The sequence below is a fragment of the Miscanthus floridulus genome, chromosome 16 (assembly GCF_019320115.1).
Source record: "Miscanthus floridulus cultivar M001 chromosome 16, ASM1932011v1, whole genome shotgun sequence".
In the NCBI taxonomy this organism is placed as follows: Eukaryota; Viridiplantae; Streptophyta; class Magnoliopsida; order Poales; family Poaceae; genus Miscanthus; species Miscanthus floridulus.
In genome coordinates this window covers 303,811-325,404 of record NC_089595.1, presented here as the reverse complement: position 1 = coordinate 325,404, position 21,594 = coordinate 303,811, and the positions used below count along the sequence as shown (strand labels likewise).

The 21,594-nt window shown below is 46.4% G+C and overlaps 1 pseudogene; it reads left to right on the top strand.

Annotated features, from left to right (window-relative positions):
* Positions 1 to 20,072, top strand: part of LOC136513560 (wall-associated receptor kinase-like 6) — a 70,242-nt pseudogene extending 50,170 nt beyond the window's left edge.
* The last annotated feature ends 1,522 nt before the right edge of the window (positions 20,073 to 21,594 follow it).

The window sequence follows — 21,594 nt, the reverse complement described above, 5'->3', positions numbered from 1 at the left end:
GATTTGCTTTCTACCATATGTATGCATATATTTAGGGGGAGCTTATTCTATATAATGTGAGAGTCAAATTTTGTGATCCATTTCACTCTATATACAAAGGATAACGAAATTTGACCCTCCCTTGTGCTACTAATGTCTTCCTTTTCGGTGTTTGATGCCAAAGGGGGAGAATTTAAAGGACCAAAGACAAGCATTTAGTTATAAGGAGTAATGGTCCGAGAAAGGGAGGGAAGTAAAATTATGGGTCAGTCTAAGTAATGGGAGATTTTTTTTAGAAAGCTAGGCTTTAATCCATAATATCACATGGGGACATTTGCAAGGGCAAGACAAGCTTTTAAGTAAAGTTTCAATTGGTATCTATCAATTAGTATCATATAACCTTGCCCTTTGCATTGCATCCTAGCAAGTAGGTAGTTTTTAACTTCCAAATTCTTATTATTTGCTTGCTTTGGTCGTGTCGGCATCAATCACCAAAAAGGGGGAGATTGTAAGGAAAATGGACCCTTGGCCCATTTACTTTGGATTTTGGTGGTTGATGACCAACACAACCTAATTGGACTAATGAATTTGCAAGTGTTTGTGTTGTAGTTCAATAGGGTGCAAAACATAACTTGGACGAAGACGACGTGATGATTCGATGATCAACACCTCAAGCAAGACCTTTGAAGCACAAGAGAAGACCCAAAAGATCAAGCCAAGTCCAAGCATGAAGATTGGAACCAAGCCGTACGCAAGATCGCAAAGAAACGAGCTCGCAGAGGCGACCGGACGCTAGACCGGACGCTGGCGGCAACCGACCGGACGCAGGGCATCAGCGTCCGATCGAGTACAGAGAGGTTCTAGGCGTGCGAAACTGCGACCAGACGCGTCCGGTGGCAGGCGACCAGACGCTGGCAGCGTCCGATCGGTGGTTCGCGGCTGCAACGGTCGGGACGACCAGACGCGTCCGGTCAGGACGATTCAGCGTCCGGTCAGTAGCAGAATTGCGGGAGTTCGACCCCAACGGCTACTTTCTCAGTGGGGCTTATAAATACAACCCCCAACCGGCCATTTGAGATGTGTGGAGCTGAGGAAACATACCAAGGGTGTTGATACACCATTTTAGTGATCTCCACATGCATAGTGCTTAGTGTTTTATTAGGTGATTAGCATAAGTGCTTTGCGAAGTGCTTAGGTTGATTAGACCACCGCTTATGTGCTTGCTCTAGGTGTTTGCCTAGTGTTTAGTGAGGTTTCCATATCTCTTGCCACCATGTGCTTGCGAGCACAAGTGTTGTACATTGGAGGGGCTTGAAGTCTTGCGAGATCACACCAACCGCGGTTGTGGTGTGGCCGCCACCGTGTACCGGAGGGAACAAGGCCCGCGGCGTTTCGGCCGGAAGCTTGATAGTGAAGACGGCGGGGAGCATCCGGGAGAGGCTTGCCGTGAGGCACATCGGAGACCCACTTGCGGTGGGGAAGGCCTGAGGCTATCCACGGAGTCACCCGACCGGAAGCTTGGCCCTTGCGAGGGATTCCTTGCGAGGGGCTCCAACGAGGACTAGGGGGAAGCTTGCGCGCTTCTCGATACCTCGGTAAAAATACCGGAGTCGTCGACAGGAGTTTGCATATCTCTACCTTGCTCTTTAGCTTCCGCATTTACATTGATTACTTTACTACGTTTACGGTAGAGATAGCAACACACTAGCAAAACCATAGTTGCACATCAAGATAACTTATCTATTGCATAGGTTTTGCTAGGGTTAGAACAAGAGGCCATAGTTTAGAGTTAGATTTTTAAGTTGCCTAATTCACTCCTCCCCCTCTTAGGCGTCACGGTCCCTACACCTATATATATACTAGTTTTTTGCGGCAAAAATGTTGGGTATGCCCGGGAATACCCGGGCACAACACCAGGTCCGCCCATGCCTGGGCCGGCCCAGCTAACGCACTGTAGGAACTGTTCCACGGACGACAACGACTTTGTGCCGGACAATACTGCTGCCATGACCCCTTCTTTGCTCCACGAGGCTGCTACGGTGCCGCGGGTGGTTCTGCTTGCGGACGCTCCGGCCAGCGTCTACATGGGGTTGCACGATGATGTCCACACTAGGGATGCTGTGCTGGCCTCCATGCCGGTTGCTGACTTCATCTCCAGCTTCAAGAAGAACCTGGAGCCTACGGTGATCCTGTCGCCACCGCGCCTGCGGCAGACTCGGTCCAACAAGGCGGCGGCACGGGAACCCAGCGATGAAGAGCTGATCCCCAAGAGGAGCGCAAGGCTTGCGGCGAAGAGTAAGCACAGGAACCAAGGCCGGAAGCGCAAGCACGCAAGGTGATGATGAAGCGTCTCGGCGTTCAGGTCAACACGGAGCTCCCCGATGAAGCATCGTTTGATGAGTTCCAGACCGCCTTCACCACGCCGTTGTCCGAGTCCACGAGGGAAGCCATGCAGGTTCTGTTCCCGGGTAGGAACCAGCGGGCCTTGGGGTCCGTTAGCGCCGCCTAAGCCTGTGGAGCTGCCCTGGAGAGCTGCTGCTCTGTGGAGACTTCAATATGATTTATCAGGCGCAAGACAAAAATAACAGCCGTCTGAACCTTTCGGCAATGCGTTGCTTCCGTCGGACTTTGGACGCCATGGCCGTTGATAAGCTCTATCTCCATGGTAGGCTCTACACCTGGAGCAACGAGCGACGCCGACCAACCTTGAAGCAGATCGACCGTGCCTTCGCTACCGTGATGTGGCTGGAGGCGTTCCCGGACCATCGGCTACGGACGTTGTCTTCGGATAGCTCAGACCATGCACCGTTACTCCTCGAGCTTCGAACGGAGACATGGGCCACGCCGCGATTCCGTTTCGAACCGTTCTGGGTACGGCTCGACGGGTTCGAGGAAGCGGTCCAGCAAGCCTGGGATTACACCCCCCATGAATGTCGACGCTTGCCGCTTAATCGACATCAAGCTGAGACGCACAGCGAAAGCTTTAAAGAGCTGGAGTATGCGCAACGTCGGGAGTGCTTGCCAGCAGCTCTTCATGGCGAGAGAGCTGATCGCACAGCTGGACAAGGCCCAGGAGTCCAGGTTGCTTACTGATGAAGAGCGCGCGTTCCGGGCCGAACTCAAATGTCGCTGTCTTGGCCTCGCCTCTCTCACCCGCACGATCGCGCGGCACCGCTCCCGGATTAGATTCCTTGTTGAAGGAGATGCCAATACAAAAATTCTCCACCTTCAAGCTTGCCATCGAAGTCGTAAAAACTAAATTGGCGCGGTCCAACATGAGGGTACCTAGTTCTCTGCTGAAGAGGCAAAGCACGACCTCATCTTCAGCTACTACAACGGCATCCTAGGCGTCCCGTTCCAACGGGAGCACTCTTTGCACCTGGATGATCTACTACCACAACTCGACCTCACAGGTATCGATGCCTGTTTCTCTGAGGAGGAAATATGGGCTACCACCAAAGAGTTGCCGTCCGATCGTGCATTGGGGCCTGATGGCTTCCCCGGGATGTTCTACAAGGCGGCCTGGCCGATCATCAAGCATGACGTGCTCAATGCGTTCAACGCACTTTGGTCGCTCGACGCCAGGAGTTTCTACCTCCTCAACGACGCGCTCATGGTCCTGCTACGGAAGAACAACGCCCCCACACGCCTCAAGGACTACAGGCCAATCAGTTTGATGCACAGCTTCAGCAAGCTGTTCACTAAGTGCCTGGCTAGGCGGCTGGCACCAAGGCTAAAGGACATCGTCGCGCCAAACCAAAGTGCCTTCATCAGAGATCGGTCCATCCATGACAATTTCAGAGCCGTGCAATTGGCGTGCCGTTGGCTGCACTGCAGGAAGTTCCCGGCTGTACTGCTGAAAATTGATATCGCCAAGGCTTTTGACTCCGTTGCGTGGCCGTTCCTGATCGAGGTGATGCAGCATATCGGCTTCCCGCGGCGATGGATCAACTGGATCTGCATCCTACTGTCCACTGCAAGTACCAAGGTGCTCGTGTGCTCGTCAACAGCACAGCTGGAAGAAGGATCAGTCATGCGAGGGGGCTCAGACAAGGTGACCCATTTCTCCGATGTTGTTCGTGATCGTCATGGAGGCACTGAATTCACTCATCAGAGAGGCCGATCGCCGGCGCTGTCACCACTGCCTGGACATGCTATTGCTCATCGTGCGTCCCTGTACGCTGATGATCTAGTGCTGTTGGTTGCCCCGAATGACAATGATCTGCAGAGCGTGATCCAGATCCTCCAGCTCTTTGCCGGGGCATCAGGCCTAGTCACCAACGTCAACAAGTGTGTCGCTACGCCAATTAGGTGTTCTGACGAAGTGATGGCGGCTATCCAGCAGGCCTTCCCATGTGTGGTTGCACCATTCCCATGCAGGTACCTCGGCGTACCACTATCGCTCAGTCGTTTGAAGCGTGCTGATGAGCAGTCGCTCGTCGACTCGGTCGCATCTAAGATCCCGACATGGAAGGCAGGTATGCTGACACACGCTGGACGTGTCATGCTCACGAAGGTGACCCTATCGGCTATCCCGATCCACATGAGTATTGCATGTTGCTTGTCCAATTAGGCCCTGGACCAGATAGACAAGCGCCGCCGCGCGTTCCTTTGGTCGGGCACCGCTACAACTCGGTCGGTGGGAAATGCAAATTGGCATGGCCGGTGGTTTGTAGGCCAACACATCTAGGAGGACTCAGCGTGCGGGATTTGCGCTTCTTTGGCTTCGCGCTAAGACTAAGGTGGGAGTGGCTCGGCAGGACTGCTCATGATTCTTGCTGGGCCAGGTTGCTGTTCAGGTCGGAGAAGTCCATTGCTGAGATAGCGGCAGTCAGCATGACGGTGAACATCGGCGACGGGGCAAGTGCCAGGCTTTGGACTGACAGTTGGGCTTCTGTGGGAGCCCTGTGTCACTATGCCCCTAACCTGTACGCGGCCATTTCGAGAGCGGGTAAGAAAAGATCGCTTAGAGATGGCATCTTCCAGAACCGTTGGGCGCAGGACATTGTCGGCGCCCCAACCACCCAGGCACTCTGTCAATACCATTTTTCTACAATACAAATCTGAATCAGCAAACTGGAAAGCTCGTATACCAAAGAGAAGCAAGCGAGTTGCTGAGGATTGGAGCACGGTTCTCCAAATGGCAATCAACTCGGTCCCTATGTAATATGTCTTATAGAATCTGTCTAGATGCTCTGAAATCCTAAACCCCCTATACAAAGTCCATGTAATCGTGTAACTTGAGCTTTACTCAATAAATCAGGTGGGGACCAATCCCCCCGTTGAAGTGTTCAAAAAAAAACCTACGGGTGTGGGGCATTCTTCGCGACGTCGTTCTCTGTATGATCTCTGGTTGACCTAGAGAGGGTGAATAGGTCTGTCAAAATAAACACTCAAACTTTTAACAAATTTACCCAGTGGCACTGCCGTTCTAGAAAGCGGCACTGCCGACTGCGGCATTGCCGGGCCAGAACAACGGCACTGCCGCACCTGCAGACAACTTCGAATCACAATTCAAAATCCCTAAACGAAAACTTAGATCGGAGAAATTTTCTAGCTTACTGCAGGTATGACAATCACAGAACAAGAGCTAGAAGTGTTAGGAACACCATACACAAGTAGATCAACTAAAAACCCTAATAATAACCTCAACCACAATATGTCATGCAAGTAATGTAAATCAAGCACAAGTGACATAATCATTTATCCCGTGATTTGGCTCGCCACCAAGGCTTACCTACCTCCATGTTGTTGAGGTTAGCCACTAAGGTTTAGGGCTTTCCAACCCTTCCTCGTTCTCAAATCAAGAGATTTAACTCTTGAGATGAGGGGTGAATTTACTAACTTCAAGAGATGGTTACAAACCTCCCGGGGCTGCCACACAAGTTGGCAAGCTCCACGGGTAGCCGACTAGGAGCCACGCTCCAAGAGTAACAAACACAGCCACCGGCCAAAACGTGAACCAAGTGCTCTTTAGAGTTGGAGAATCAATGAAGCTGCTCTCTAATTGAGTTTTGGACCCTTTTCCCTCAAGGATTGATAGGGAATCAATGAATTTGCTAGGGGGCTTGAGGTCAACAATGGAGGGAGAGAGAGAGAGCTCCTACTCTGTTTTGGACGTGTTGAAGTAAGGAAGAAGAGACATAGAGATGTTGGGGAGGAAGGAGAAAGGTATATATACCCCCCAGCCCCCAACGGTCACCGTACCCAAGGGGCCGGGCGAGACAGAGCCCACGGCCTCGAAGTCAGGCGAGACAGAGCCCGCGTCCTTAGGGTCGGGTGAGACGGAGCCCGCACCCAAGGGGTCAGGCGAGACGAAGCCCACGGCCTCGAGGTTGGGCGAGACGGAGCCCGTGGCCTCGAGGTCAGGCAAGACGGAGCCCGCGGCTTCGAGGTCGGGCGAAAAAGGAGCCCATGGCCTTGGGGTCAGGTGAGACCTTTTAATACATCTTGAGCCATCCGGTGAAATCAGCGTGGGCGCTAACTTCCTTGTGCCATGACTCAAGTGCGGCAGTGCCTCTCTTCAATTGCGGCAGTACCACACCACACAAGATAGCAAGAGTAATAGTGAAGTGTAGACTGTCTTGGCTGTGAATCTGAGGATACATGTGGTTGTTTGAGTACTTGGTAGCACATATTAGCTTAAGCATTGTGTCCCCTTTATAGCATGGCTTTTTCTATACTCAAATTCAAAATATAAAAGAATTTAAACCTCCTTTGAGTTTGAAGCCATCTACATTTGTAATTGAGGGCTCCTCCGTTTCGTGTAGCATCCTCGAATATAAATTCCCTGCTTGTCATCTCGATAAATCTCATTAGTTCTCTAATTGCATGGTCATTATCACTAAAACCCATAATTAGGGCTTGATTGCACTTTCAATCTCCCTCTTTTAGTGATTGATGACAACCCAATTAGAGCTTACAAAAATATGAAATAAATACTGAGATTTTCGAGCCATGAGTGTAGAGCCTCCCCTAAGTATATGAATAGAGAATTAAATTCTTAAATTGGCATAAGAAGCCAAGATTCATATTTTAGTGAAAGTGATGGGGCTCCTCCTACATCCATGCTCCTGTGGAGTGCTGCATACTGTGTCAGGTATGTAAAATGTGATGCAATTGACAGTTTATGTACAACATGGTTTACTGTTGCAGCTAGGTGCGGCACTGCCGCACTTGCTGTAATAGCACAGATCAGAACAGACACCACACATCATGTGATACATATAAATATATACATTCTAGCACAATTGTATCATAAGCGACGGCATAGATTAATATATGTCCATATCCCACACATATATAAAGTACTTAAGTAGCATTATTACATAAATAGAGTTTCTAATGGACTCTCAAACTCTCACCTAATAAAGACTATTCTAAACGGATATGAACATGACTCTAGCTACAGCAACCTCCTCTCCATGGCGTCGAAAAAGTTGTTGACCCCTCTAATTTTCTCCCCCTTTGGCATAAAGCACCAAAAAGAGAAGAAAAGAAGAAAGACCAACACTCACTCCTCATCCTTTTGGATCATGTCCCAATCAACATCATCGCCACCAGCAGCTCCACTAGAACCTGCGACGTCCTCCTCTCCACCATCATCATCATCGTCAGAGGAGGAGGAAGAAGAAGACACCACCACCCTCCCTTGGCGATGAGTGGTCAAAATGTGGTGCTCACGCCTGGTGCTCCTCCTCATGGACTGCAAGGTGGATCTCAAACTGGTGTGTGGGTCAAGCTCTGGCTGCTGCTGCTCCTCCTCCTCCTCATCCTCTGAATCTATCTCAAAAAGGCTAGGGAGGTCATCAAAACTCGGCGGTGACAAAACTGGAGAAAGAGGTGGCAGCCCTGCACGCTCTCTAGCCTCCCGGTTGGCTTCACGGTTCTCCAACCGGTCCTAATATGCGGTCCTCGCTACATAAGAGCATTGGTGAAGATGGCCCTGATCCACTTCCCAATTTTATCCATCTTCTTTTCCTTGCGAGGCCTATAGCAGGATGACTCAGGCACGTCCTCAACTGATGGAGAGTGTCTCACTACCCTGCTAGCACCTGCTCCTCGGGTCATCTCAATCTTGTAGACGCTGTGAAGACCATCTTTCTCAAATCTATAGCAAGTGACCCTCTCAATCATAAACATGAGATAGGGGGCATAGGGTATCCCCTTTCTCCCATCCTCCATGGCATTCCTCAGCTCATGCCACATGAAGCGAGGGACATTAAACCTGTCACCTCCAGGAGCAAATCTAGCAAGCACATTCCTCACATATCCATTAAGATCAGAAGCTGCTCCATCCTTAGGATTGATAGTATGACTGATCAAATTATTCAGAATGTAATAATAGCTCTTTAGGCCACTGACTTTCCCATTTGCACTTCTCCTGTCAATCCACATATAGGCAATATCATGGATCTCAGCTCTAGCCTCATCATGAATATAAGTGAAGCCCCGCTCCTCCTCTCCAAAACCAAGGATCCAGCTGAAAGTCACAAAATCAACTCTATAATGCCGTCCCTCAGTCATCTAGTGAACCTCATCAGTGTAGATGCTATAAAAGAAAGTGGCATGAAACTGGGCTCGCACTTCCTCATTCCAATTATATCTGAAGCTCATAATATTAGTGAGGTCAAACAACTCACAAGCCTTGATCACCTTATTGAATTTTGGCTCATTCTTTGCCTTCATCTCCTCCCAATCAACATACTGTATCTTGGCAACTTTGGATTTTTTGGAGTTGAAGTTCACAGATGCATAGAAGTTGGAATGAAACTCATTCCAAAACCTGTAGTCTATCTCCAAATCCTTTGACTGCTCATAGGGATTGTTCTCACATGCTTCCTCCACCATCTTTAGCTTTCTCGCATAGTTGAGCACGGGATGAGCACGTGTGTCAATTAGACGCCTCATGACTACATCCTCAGAATACTCTCTGATGTAGCTCCTGTCAAACTCCTCAAGATGGGGTGGAGTAATTGGGCAAGCACCTGGAGGAATGGTGTGGCCAGCCCTCTCCAGATTCTCCTCCTCCTAGATCATCTGATCTCTCCTCCCTCTATCTCTGGCAACATCTCTGCTTGCTACACTGCTGCTGCCCCCTATGGTCCTACCATGACCACGACGAGGCATTTGCTTGTCCCAATGCTCTATCATCTTCCTCTTCCCCCTCCGGTCATCATCACCTCCGGAGGCCATCTTGGTTCATGTGAATTGAGGAGGAAAGAGATGAATTGGCTCCGTTCATAAGCTAGGGCTGCTGCTGATGATGATGTAGAAGAACAGCAGCAGGCCGCGGCAATGCCGAAGGTGGCAGCATGGCTAGATAGAGCGCCAGTGGCGGCTGTGCGTGCGTGGAGGAGAAAAGAGGCGGTGGCAGGGAGATAAGAGAGGAGAGGGTTACCTGGGGCTAGGTAAAATAGGTAGAAAAGATGGGCCCCCACGATAACAGCTGATATGGGCCGAATTTCAGTTAAAATTCAAAGTGAGGCACTGCCGCTCGCCTCGTGCGGCGCTGCCGCAGTGCAGGCACGGCACAACCATACTCCCTAGTACAACAAATTTAGCTACTAACTAAATACCTCTATATATATATAGGATATGGACACATATCTCAAGTACACTATGATCAGCAACAAATAATCAATACAAACAATGATCATAATGCACTTGTTTCTTATGATAAAACATTGTAAGCACAATATTTATACTTATGCAATTCATTTCTCCTATCCATGATAGTTCATCAATCAAGGTGTGCTATAGTTCAAACCACGTTACGAGAATCAAGTATATTTAGCTCACTACGCAAAGCATAAAACCTTGATTCATCAAGAGGTTTAGTGAAGATATTGGCTAGTTGCATTTCGGTGCTCACATAGCAAATTTTGATATCTCCTTTGGCTTCGTGGTCTCTCAAAAATGATGTCGGATGTCTATATGCTTAGTTCTTGAGTGGCTTACGGGATTGTTGGCTAACTTTATGGCACTTTCGTTGTCACACAAGAGTGGGATTTTAGTGAAGCAACATCCAAAATCTTGAAGGGTTTGCCTCATCCAAAGTAGTTGAGCACAACATGCACCGGCTGCAACATACTTGGCCTTGGCGGTGGAAAGGGCTACATAATTTTACTTTTTAGAACTCCAAGACACTAGGTACCATCCAAGGAATTAACATATCCCCGAAGTGCTTTTTCAATCTACTTTGCAACTGGCGTAATCAGAATCCGAATACCCAAGTAGATCAAACCTAGAGCCCTTAGGATACCATAAGCCAAGGTTAGGAGTGTGTACTAAATATCTCAAGATTCTCTTAACGGCCACTAAGTGATACTCTTTCGGGTTAGCTTGAAATCTAGTACACATGCACACACTAAGCATAATATTGGGCCTAGATGTGCACAAATAAAGTAGGGAGCCGATCATGGAGCGATATACCTTAGTATCCATGGCTTTCCCTTCATCATTGAGATCTAGATGTCCATTAGTTGGCATGGGAGTTTTGATAGGCTTGGTATTCACCATGTCAAACTTTTTGAGCATATCATGGGTGTACTTTGTTTGGCTAATGAAAGTTCCATCCTTCACTTGCTTGATTTGAAATCCAAGGAAGAACTTCAATTCACCCATCATGGACATCTCAAATCTCTTGGTCATGATCCTACTAAATTACTCACAAAAAGAATGATTAGTACTACCAAATATTATGTCATCGACATATATTTGGCACACAAATATATCTTTGCCAACTTTGTGAGTGAAAAGGGTAGGATTAGCTTTGCCTATTTCAAAGCCTTGTTTAAGCAAGAATTCCTTAAGGCATTCATACTATGCTCTTGGTGCTTGCTTAAGCCCATAGAGCACCTTTTGGAGTTTGTAGACATGGTTGGGAAACTTGTGATCTTCAAAGCCCGATGGTTGCTCAACATAGACAAGTTCTTGAATAGGGCCGTTGAGAAATGCACTCTTCACATCCATTTGATATAGCTTGAAGTTGTGATGAGCGGCATAGGCTAGAAGCATTCGAATTGCTTCAAGTCTTGCCACCGGTGCATATGTTTCTTCAAAGTCCAAGCCCTCTACTTGAGTGAAACCATGAGCAACCAACATTGCCTTGTTCCTTGTCACCACTCCATTCTCATCTTGCTTGTTGCAAAAGACCCACTTGGTGCCAATGACATTGGTATTGGGTCGTTCCACCAAAGTCCACACTTGGTTTCTTTTGAAGTTATTGAGCTCTTCTTACATGGCCATCACCTAATCCAGGTCTCCAAGTGCTTGTTCTACCTTAAGAGGCTCCAAAGAGAAAACAAACGAGTAATATTGATAAAAGTTTGGTAAATGTGAATGAGTTGTTATCCCCTTTCGAAGACTCCTAAGGATGTTATCAACAGGATGATCCCGTTGTATTGTTTTCCTTAGCCTTGGATGCTCAATGGCCTCTTGTTCATCTTCTAGATCTTCATCATCATCTTGCTCAAATATGGGTTGTAGGTTTTGTCCATGAGCTGGAGTCGAATCAGTTGCTACTGCCTATGTAGGTGTGGCACTGCCATGCTCTGGAGTTGCAGCAGGTGTTTGCTGCAGTGTAGCATCAGGTATGTCAGCGAAAATAGGTGCAGCAGCAACTTGAGGAACCTCCACTTCAGTGGCTTCATCTTCTTGTGGTCTAGTATCACCAATTATCAATTGCTTGATTGCTTCACATGGTGGATCCTCCTTTCCTACAACACTTGAATCAACTTGCTCCACTTAAGAGCCATTAGATTCATCAAATGTCACGTCTACCACAATCTCAACTCTCCTGGAGGTTTTGTTGAAGACATGGTAGGCATGCTCATTTGATCCATAACTAAGAAGAAAACCTTCCTCAACTTTAGGTGCAAACTTAGAGATTTTAGGTTTCTTGTTAAGTATGAAATATTTGCACCCAAACACTCTAAAGTAGGACACCTTAGGCTTGTTAGCGGTTAGAAGCTCATATGCAGTTTTCTTCAACTTCTTATGTAGGTAGAGGCGGTTGATGGCATGGCAAGCGGTGTTGACGGCGTCACACCAAAAGATGTTCGGTGTCTTGTACTCATCTAGCATTGTCCTTGCCATGCCAATGAGTGTACGGTTCTTTCTCTCTACTACACCATTTTGTTGAGGGGTGTAAGGAGTTGAAAACTCATGCTTGATGCCCTCTTCATCAAGAAACTCCTCAACTAGAGTATTCTTGAATTCAGTCCCATTGTCGCTTCTCACTTTCTTGATGGGAAGACCGAACTCCTTTTGAGCTCCTCTAACAAATATCTTCACCTTCTCTTGAATTTGGCACTTGTCATGCAAAAAAATACCCAAGTAAAATGGGAATAGTCATCAACAATAACAAGACCATATTTGTTACCCCCGATACTTAGGTAGGCGACTGGTCTAAAGAGATCCATATGTATTAGCTCCAATGGTTGCTTGGTGGTCATGATGCTCTTTGGTGGGTGAGGTGCTCCAACTTGCTTTCCGGCTTGACAAGCGCTACAAATCCTATCTTTCTCAAAGTGGACATTTGTTAGTCCAAGGATGTGTTCATCTTTTAGAAGTTTGGCCAAGTTTCTCATCCCTACATGGACTAGTCGGCGATGCCAAAGCCAACCCATGCTAGATTTTGTCACTAAACAAGTCTCAAGCTTAGCTTTACTTTTGTTGAAATCAACTAAGTAAAGCGTGTTCTTTAATTGACCCATAAAGACAATAGAGGAATCCTCCCTTCTAAAGACTTCCACGCCCTTATCCGAAAAGAGACAATTATAGCCCATCTCACACAATTGAGAAACGGACAACAAATTGTAACTCAACGAATCAACATGAAATACACTTGTAATTGAATGCTCAAGGGTTATAGTAACTTTACCGAGACCAATCACATCCCCTTTGAATTGTCTCCAAAGACAATATTTTCATTTGAGTGCGTCATCGGAGAATATGATGAGAACATACTCCTTTCTCCGGTCATATGATTTGTACATCCACTATCAAGCACCCAACTTGATCCACCAGAGGAGTATGCCTACAAAACAAGTTTAGTTGCTAGATTTAGGTCCCCAATTTGACTTGGGACCTTACATGTTGTAAGGAAAATGGACCGTTGGCCCATTTACTTTGGATTTTGGTGCTTGATGACCAACACAACCAAATTGGACTAATGAATTTGCAAGTGTTTGTGTTGTAGTTCAATAGGGTGCAAAACATAACTTGGACGAAGGCGACGTGATGATTCGATGATCAACACCTCAAGCAAGACCTTTGAAGAACAAGAGAAGACCCAAAAGATCAAGCCAAGTCCAAGCATGAAGATTGGAACCAAGCCGTACGCAAGATCGTGAAGAAACGAGCTCGCAGAGGCGACCGGACGCTGGACCGAACGCTGGCGGCAACCGACCAGACGTAGGGCATCAGCGTCCGATCGAGTACAGAGAGGTTCCAGGCGCACGAAACTGCGACCGGACGTGTCCGGTGGCAGGCGACCGGACGCTGGCAGCGTCCGATCGGTGGTTCGCGGCTGCAACGGTCGAGACGACCGGACGCGTCCAGTCAGGATGATTCAGCGTTTGGTCAGTAGCAGAATTGCGGGAGTTCGACCCCAACGGCTACTTTCTCAGTGGGGCTTATAAATACAACCCCCAACCGGCCATTTGAGAAGTGTGGAGCTGAGGAAACATACCAAGGGTGTTGATACATCATTTTAGTGATCTCCACATGCATAGTGCTTAGTGTTTTATTAGGTGATTAGCATAAGTGCTTTGCGAAGTGCTTAGGTTGATTAGACCACCGCTTATGCGCTTGCTCTAGGTGTTTGCCTAGTGTTTAGTGAAGTTTGCATACCTCTTGCCACCCCGTGCTTGCGAGCACAAGTGTTGTACATCAGAGGGGCTTGAAGTCTTGCAAGATCACACCAACCGCGTTTGTGGTGTGGCCGCCACCGTGTACCGGAGGGAACAAGGCCCGTGGCGTTTCGGCCGGAAGCTTGATAGTGAAGACGACGGGGAGCATCCGAGAGAGGCTTGCCGAGAGGCACATCGGAGACCCACTTGTGCGTGGGGAAGGCCCGGGGCTATCCACGGAGTTACCCGACCGGAAGCTTGGCCCTTGCGAGGGATTCCTTGCGAGGGGCTCCAACAAGGACTAGGGGGAAGCTTGCGCGCTTCTCGATACCTCGGTAAAAATACCAGAGTCGTCGACGAGAGTTTGCATATCTCTACCTTACTCTTTAGCTTCCGCATTTACATTGATTACTTTACTACATTTGCGGTAGAGATAGCAACACACTAGCAAAACCATAGTTGCACATCTAGATAGTTTATCTATTGCATAGGTTTTGCTAGGGTTAGCAAAAGAGGCCATAGTTAAGAGTAAGATTTTTAAGTTGCCTAATTCACCCCCCCCCCCTCTTAGGCGTCACGGTCCTTTCACATGTTAGTCACAAGAATCTTAGGAACCCAAATAGAAGTATTCCTATATATGTTGGTTTCCTTTCCAACATATTTTGCAACCACTTTCCTACTATTGTTGTTCCTCAAAACAAAACATGATGTCAAGCTTTGTCGAGGTGCATAAGTCTTCGGTTGATAGGCATACTTATTTTTGGTGGCCCACACTGATTCCTTAGGCTTCTGGAAAGCATGTTTCTCCTTGTACACCTTCTTCTTGGGCTTAGTTTGATCAGGAGAAGAATTGGTAGCCTTCCCATTTTTGTGGGGCGTGGCACTGCCGCTCTTCACTATGGCACTGCCGCTCGAGGACGCTATACTACCATGGTCTGTGCAGGCTGATCTATACCGATTTTGCCCTTCCTCTCAAACTACACACACTCATAGCCATTCACTATCCTTCTTCCATTTGTCTTGGCTCCTTTTGTGTGTCCAAGCCCATGCTTGATTGAGGGATGCCTTCCTTGCTTGAATTGTGGCCCTTTGGATTCATCATTCTTCTTGTCATTGCATTGGGTCTCACCCATCCACCCTTTTCCAATGATTTTATTGAGCCTAGCAATCTCCTTTCTCATAGCCTCCAAGTTTGCAAGGTTAGTGGAATAGGCATTCAAATCAAGATTAAAACATTTTCCACAACCTTGACTAATGGAGGGAGTAGAGGTTTCCTTTGCCTTAGGGAGATGTGAGTTGCTATCCCAAAGAATGCCATATTTCATCTCAAGTTCTTTGTGCTTTTCATCCAAGTCATAATATTTTTTTCTTGAGAGCTTTATTTGCTTTCTTTGTAATAGCATGGTCCTCTTGCTCTTTGGCCAAAGCCTTGCACAAGGATTCCACCTCACTTCTCTCTAATGCAAGAGCTTCTTTGCTAGCAATGTAGAGATCCTCTTATTCGATAAGAGTCTCTTCTCTAGATTCTAGCTCGGCTTGGACACTCTCTAAATTCTCCATTAGCTTAGCGATGAATAATTTGGTCTTTCCATCCAAATTTTTAGTTATCATGTTTATTTCTTCATCATTAGATTCATCATCACTAGAGCTATCACTAATATCACTACTAGAGATATCACTAGGAGGTGGAGGAGATTTGGCATTCGATTTGGATTTTACCTTCTCACCCATTGCCATGAGACAAGTGTGAGGGGAGTAGTAGTCATCATCGGACATGTTATTGAAGAGCCTTGGTGTAGGGGATGACTTGTGAATAGCAATGGTTGCAACCTTCTCATCTTCCTCACTTGTGCTCTCTCTAGTTGAGTCCCATTCGTGCCCAATATGATCATCTCCCATGTTTTTCTTGCTCTTCCTATGTTCGGCCTTGTCCTCTATCTTGTCCTTCTTATATTTGTTGTCCTTGTTCTCATATGGACACTTGGCAATGAAGTGATCGGTGCTTCCACAATTGGAGCATGTTCTCTTTTCTTGTTTGGGAAGCTTCTCTTCACTACCTTGTAGCCTTGCTTCTTTAGCCCCTTGTGATACCTCTTCATAAAGAGAGCAACATCATCAACTTTCTCATATTGATCATCATCATTTTCACTTTCACTTGAAGATGATGTGGTCTCTACTATTTCTTGAACTTGTTTGCTTGCTTTGGGCTTGCTAGTTGAAGCTTGTTGGTTGATCTTGGACTTGCTTGTAGAGCCTTGCTTGCTTGATTTGTTGGCCTTGAGAGCTACATATTTGATGTTGATGCCCTCTAGGTTTGCTTGCAATTCTCCAAGTTTCTTCCTCTCATTTGCTTCTTCTCTTTGCATGTCAAAGGTCAAGATCCTCCCACGTACATCATTTGGTGTGAAGTACTCAAACTTCTTCTTGTCTCTAATTAGAGTCACTACGGTCTCATTTCTAGGTGAATAAGCCTCCAATATAATCTTGACAACTTTATGATCATCTAGCTCATCACAACCATAGCCTCTAATCTTGCCCACCATTATCATCAACCTATCAAACATCTCTTGTGGCCCCTCTCCATCCAAGATTACAAACCGGTTGAGCTTTGACATCGACAAGTCAATTCTTGCCTTTCTCACTTTGTCAACCCCTTCATGTGCTAGGTGCAAAGTGTCCCATATTTGCTTGGCAAGATCAACTCCAATCACTCTATTGTACTCATCACCATCCAAGGCACTAAGCAACACACTTGTGGCTTGACCATTTAGGTGAATGATTCTCATCTCTTCTAGTGTTGGGTTCTTGGGATCAACCGGTGGCTCAAATCCATTGCAAACAATCTCTCAATTGCCGGGGTGAAGACCTATAAGATAGGCTCTCATTAAGTACTTCCACTTGGCAAAGTTAGTCCCATTGAAATGAGGTAACTTGCATGTGGGCACATTGATGAAAGACCTCCGATCATAGTTAGTCATAGGAATAGAAGAATAGTTAAAGGATACGGTGGCATATTTGTTGTTGTCGGTCTTGCCCTTTTCTTTCTTCTCCTTCTTGTCCCCCTTCGACAATTGGTATGACTCATCATCATCTCCATCATCGAAACTACTTGATATGCTTGATGATGCACTTGTTGCCTTCTCTTCTTCTTCCTTCTTCTTCCTAGCTTCTCTTCTTTTTCTTCTTGCTTCTCTCTTGAGCCTTCTTTCTTCTTTCCTTTGTGTCTTCTCCTCTAACTGCTCCTTCTTCTTCTCTCTTGCTTCTCTTTTTAGCTTTCTTTCTTCTTTCCTTCTTCTCTCATTCTCATTGAGAGCTCCGTAGACATTGGTAGCCTCAAGATGTGGTAGCGTGGTGTTGCTTGCTGTCGACACGCTCAGCTCGCTGCTATCCGTGTCGACATCCACCCGCTTCACGCCACTAGTTCCTCCTCCGGGCTCCATACCTCACGCGGTGAAGCGTATATGAGGTAACCTGCTCCGATACCACTTGTAGGATCTCTAGTTGGCCTAGAGGGGGTGAATAGGACTGTCAAAACAAACACTTAAACTTTTATCAAATTCACCCAGTGGCACTGCCGGGCTAGAACAACGACACTGCCGCACCTATAGAAAACTTCGAATCACAGTTCAAAATCCATGAACAAAAACTTAGATTGGAGAAATTTTCTAGCTTACTCCAAGTATGACAATCACAGAACAAGAGCTAGAAGTGGTAGGAACACCACACACAAGTAGATCTACTAGAAACCCTAGTAATCACCTCAACCACAATATGTCATGCAAGTAATGTAAATCAAGCACAAGTGACACAATGAGTTATCCTGTGGTTCAGCTCGCCACCAAGGCTTGCCTACCTCCATGTTGTTGAGGTTAGCCACTAAGGCTTAGGGCTTTCCAACCCTTCCTTGTTCTTAAATCAAGAGACTTAACTCTTGAGATGAGGGGTAAATTTACTAACTTCAAGAGATGATTACAAACGTCCCAGGGCTGCCACACAAGTTGGTAAGCTCCTCGGGCGACGCTCTAGCCGGCTAGGAGCCAAGCTCCAAGAGTAACAAACACAGCCACTGGCCAAAACATGAACCAAGTGCTCTTTAGAGTGGGGGAATCAATGGAGCTGCTTTCTAATCGAGTTTTGGACCCTTTTCCCTCAAGGATTGATGAGGAAATCATTGGATTTGCTTGGGGGCCTGAGGTCAACAATGGAGGGAGAGAGAAAGAGAACCTGCTCTGTTTTGGACGTGCTGAAGTGAGGAAGAAGATACAGAGAGCCATTGGGGAGGAAGAGGAAAGGTATATATACCCCCAGCCCCCAACGGTCACCGAACCCAAGGGGTCGGGCGAGACAGAGCCCGAGGCTTCTAAGTTGGGCAAGACGAAGCCCGTGTCCTTTGGGTCAGGCGAGACGGAGCCTGTACCCAAGGGGTCAAGCGAGACGGAGCCCGTGGCCTCGAGGTCGAGCGAGATGGAGCCCGCGACCTCGAGGTCGGGCGAGACAGAGCCCATGACCTTAGGGTCGGGCGAGACCTTTTAATACGTCTCGATCCATCCGGGGGAGTCAGCGTGGGTGCTAACTTCCTTGTGCCGCTACTCAAGTGTGGCAGTGCCTCTCTTCAAGTGCGGCAGTGCCGCACCACACAAGACAGCAAGAGTAATAGTGAAGTGTAGACTGTCTTGGCTGTGAATCTGAGGATGCATGTGGTTGTTTGAGCACTTGGTAGCACATATTAGCTTAAGCATTGTGTCCCCCTTTATAGTACGACCTTTTCTATACTCAAATTCAAAATATAAAAGAATTTAAATCTCCTTTGAGTTCGAAATCATCTACATTTGTAATTGGGGGCTCCTCCGTTTCGTGTAGCATCCTCGAATATAAATTCCCTGCTTGTCATCTCGATAAATCTTATTAGTTCTCTAATTGCGTGGTCATTATCACTAAAACCCACAATTAGGGCTTGATTGCACTTTCATTCTTGATCCATTGCAGGAGGATCGTTTTGTTTGGCGTTGGACTGCGGATGGAAGGTACTCCGCATCGTCCGCGTACCAAGCCTTCTTCGCTGACTCATCGTCGTTGTTGGGAGCCAACGAACTATGGAAGACCAAAGCACCGCCGCGTGTGAAGTTCTTCTTCTAGTTGGCGCTGCATCACTGCCTATGGACCGCGGAACGACGCAAAAGACATGGGCTGCAGGATGATGATGCTTGCATCCTTTGCGACCAAGAACCAGAGACTGGTGATCATCTGTTCGTTGGGTGCGTTCTTGCTAGTCAGCTTTGGTTCTCCCTGTTGGCACCTGTTGGGCTGATGACGCTTGTTCCGATGACCACGGAGGAACTAGCATCGTGGTGGCTTCGTCAGCGGCTACAGCTGGAGGTTGCGTTGCGACCGGCCTTCGACTCCCTAGTGTTGCTCACCTCTTGGATCCTCTAGAAGGAGAGGAACAACATGACGTTCTCAAGGACGGCATCCGGGGGGCAGGAGCTATACCTGAAGGTGGTTCGCGAGGCGGATGATTGGGTGCAGGCAGGATTTAAGACACTTTCGGTGGTTTGCCCGCTTTGGTCACAAAACTTAGCTGCTATGTAATCCCTAACGATGTATCTAGTAGATAGGAGTGCGGGTTCTAGTCAACCTTGATGGCTACTCGCCATCGAGATTCGATTAAATTGTTCCTTGAAAGTTGTACCTCTTAATGAAATACGGGTGAATGGCCCGATCGTGAAAAAAAAGAAGCAAGACAAGCTCTCTGAGATACTAGATCCACGAGTTGCCAAGGAAGGAGAGGAAGAAGCCAGAGACGTGGCAGAGGTCGCAGCTATGTGCTTAAGCTCAAGCGGAGAAGATAGGCCCACAACGAAGCAAGTCGAGATGAGACTTGAGGTACTGCAAAGCGTGGCGACCAACATTGAAAGCACTCCAAGAATTGTGGGACACGTAGTCAGGGACGGACCCACAGGGTATGCAAGGTGGGCCACCGCATACCCTGGGGTCCGCCAGTCATAGAGATAGGTAGAAATTTTCAATGTAAAAAAAATATAAAAAGGAAATTTTCACCGAATTGCATAAGAAATTTTTTTGCTGCGCATACCCAGAGGTAAAAACCTAGGTCCGTCACTGCACGTAGTTAACATTCCTTCATCTGGGCAAAGAAGTTGCAGTAATGACGGGAACAACATCAGCAGGAGGTTTAGTATGGAAAGTGAGATGTTGCTGTCCACGGATCTCCCACGGTAACTTGTCCATTAGTAACATATATATGGATGCCATTTTTAGTCTACGCTTCATACCACGCTTTACATGTCTTCAGTAGAGCTTCCTTTGAGCTGTATGTAAGCTATATTTTTGCTCAACTAATTTTGATTTTAGAGGCCAGAAGCGGAATGTTAGAGCTTCCTTTGAGCTTGTCCATTAGTAACATATATATCCGTTTTCTTACTGGGATCAAATGACTCATTTGAAATTTACTCCGTATGCAATAATACTTCTAGTGAGCCTTTACCTCAACTCAGTCACGTCTTTCCTTGGACTGGTAACTGGTTGCTGTATAAGTGTTATACAAAAATGTGTTTTAGTTTCCTGATCTACTGGCACTGCTGCTTGGGGTAAGTATGAGAGGGATGAGAAATTTTAACTGGCAATTTTTGAAATTGCGCTGGTATTTGAATACGCTGAGATAGTCCATTTGGAGTTAACTAGCAAGTTTTGAACTTTCAAGAGGTGTCCGAATCGAATTGGGTGTCTTTGAAGAGATACAGATTCTCCTAGAAAATTTCTAGATCTAGATTCTCTCTAGAGAAGTTTCTCTGCTGAAATAAAATCACTTGGCAAGAATCTGTGAAACCATTAGGCTATTGATTCAGATTCTCCTTGAAATGAACTAAAATCACTGTAAAACTCGTATTTGAGTGATTCTTATTCCTAGTTCAAAACAGAGAAACGTTTTTGTGTGTTCCATGGAGAATTGCTTCATTAAATAGACTATTTGGTAGGGGTTTTGGAGATTCACTTGAGAATCCAAAACGTTTCTAGCATCTAAATGCACCCTAAATCTTGTCCCGACATCCCTCCTTAGATAATTTCTTTTGAGTGAAGTCCATTTGATCCTCTTAAACGAATGACTAAACCTCCTCCTCCTCCCTCCCCCCATCTCAACTTAAAAATAAGAAATATTCAGTTGAGAATCCAAAAGCGGTTTTCAGGCACACATTGTTTTTATTAGATTAAAAACAAATCAGGTAAATACTACATAAGAATCTAAACCATAGAAAATATCAACATCCAAGGAATTCTAATAGATATATGAGGACAAGAGACATCCAAATAAAATATTGGAGCTCGTGAAATTATCTATGGAAGCTTCCAAAAATTGGATTGAGCTCTAGTAAAATAAGAAAATATCCAAAAAGATGTAGAAAATCCTCTAAACACTATAATCGATGTCTAAACACATTTTGGAAACTTTTCCCAACAAAAAAAATGAGATGCGTCTTGCATGATGTAACCAACACAAATACAACTAGAATTACTTTTTGTTGCATTTATGATGATTGCATCTCATGTGTTTTGTTGTTAAAAGATTTCAAAATATGTTAATACATCAATAAGAATGACATGAAATATTTTTTTTATTTTTTCATATTTTTCCATTTTCCTAGAGCTACATCCAATTTTTGAAAGCTTCCAAAGATAATTTCACGAGCAACAAACTCATTTAGGCCTCGTTTGGCAACAGTAAGAGCAGAAACCAATGGAGAGT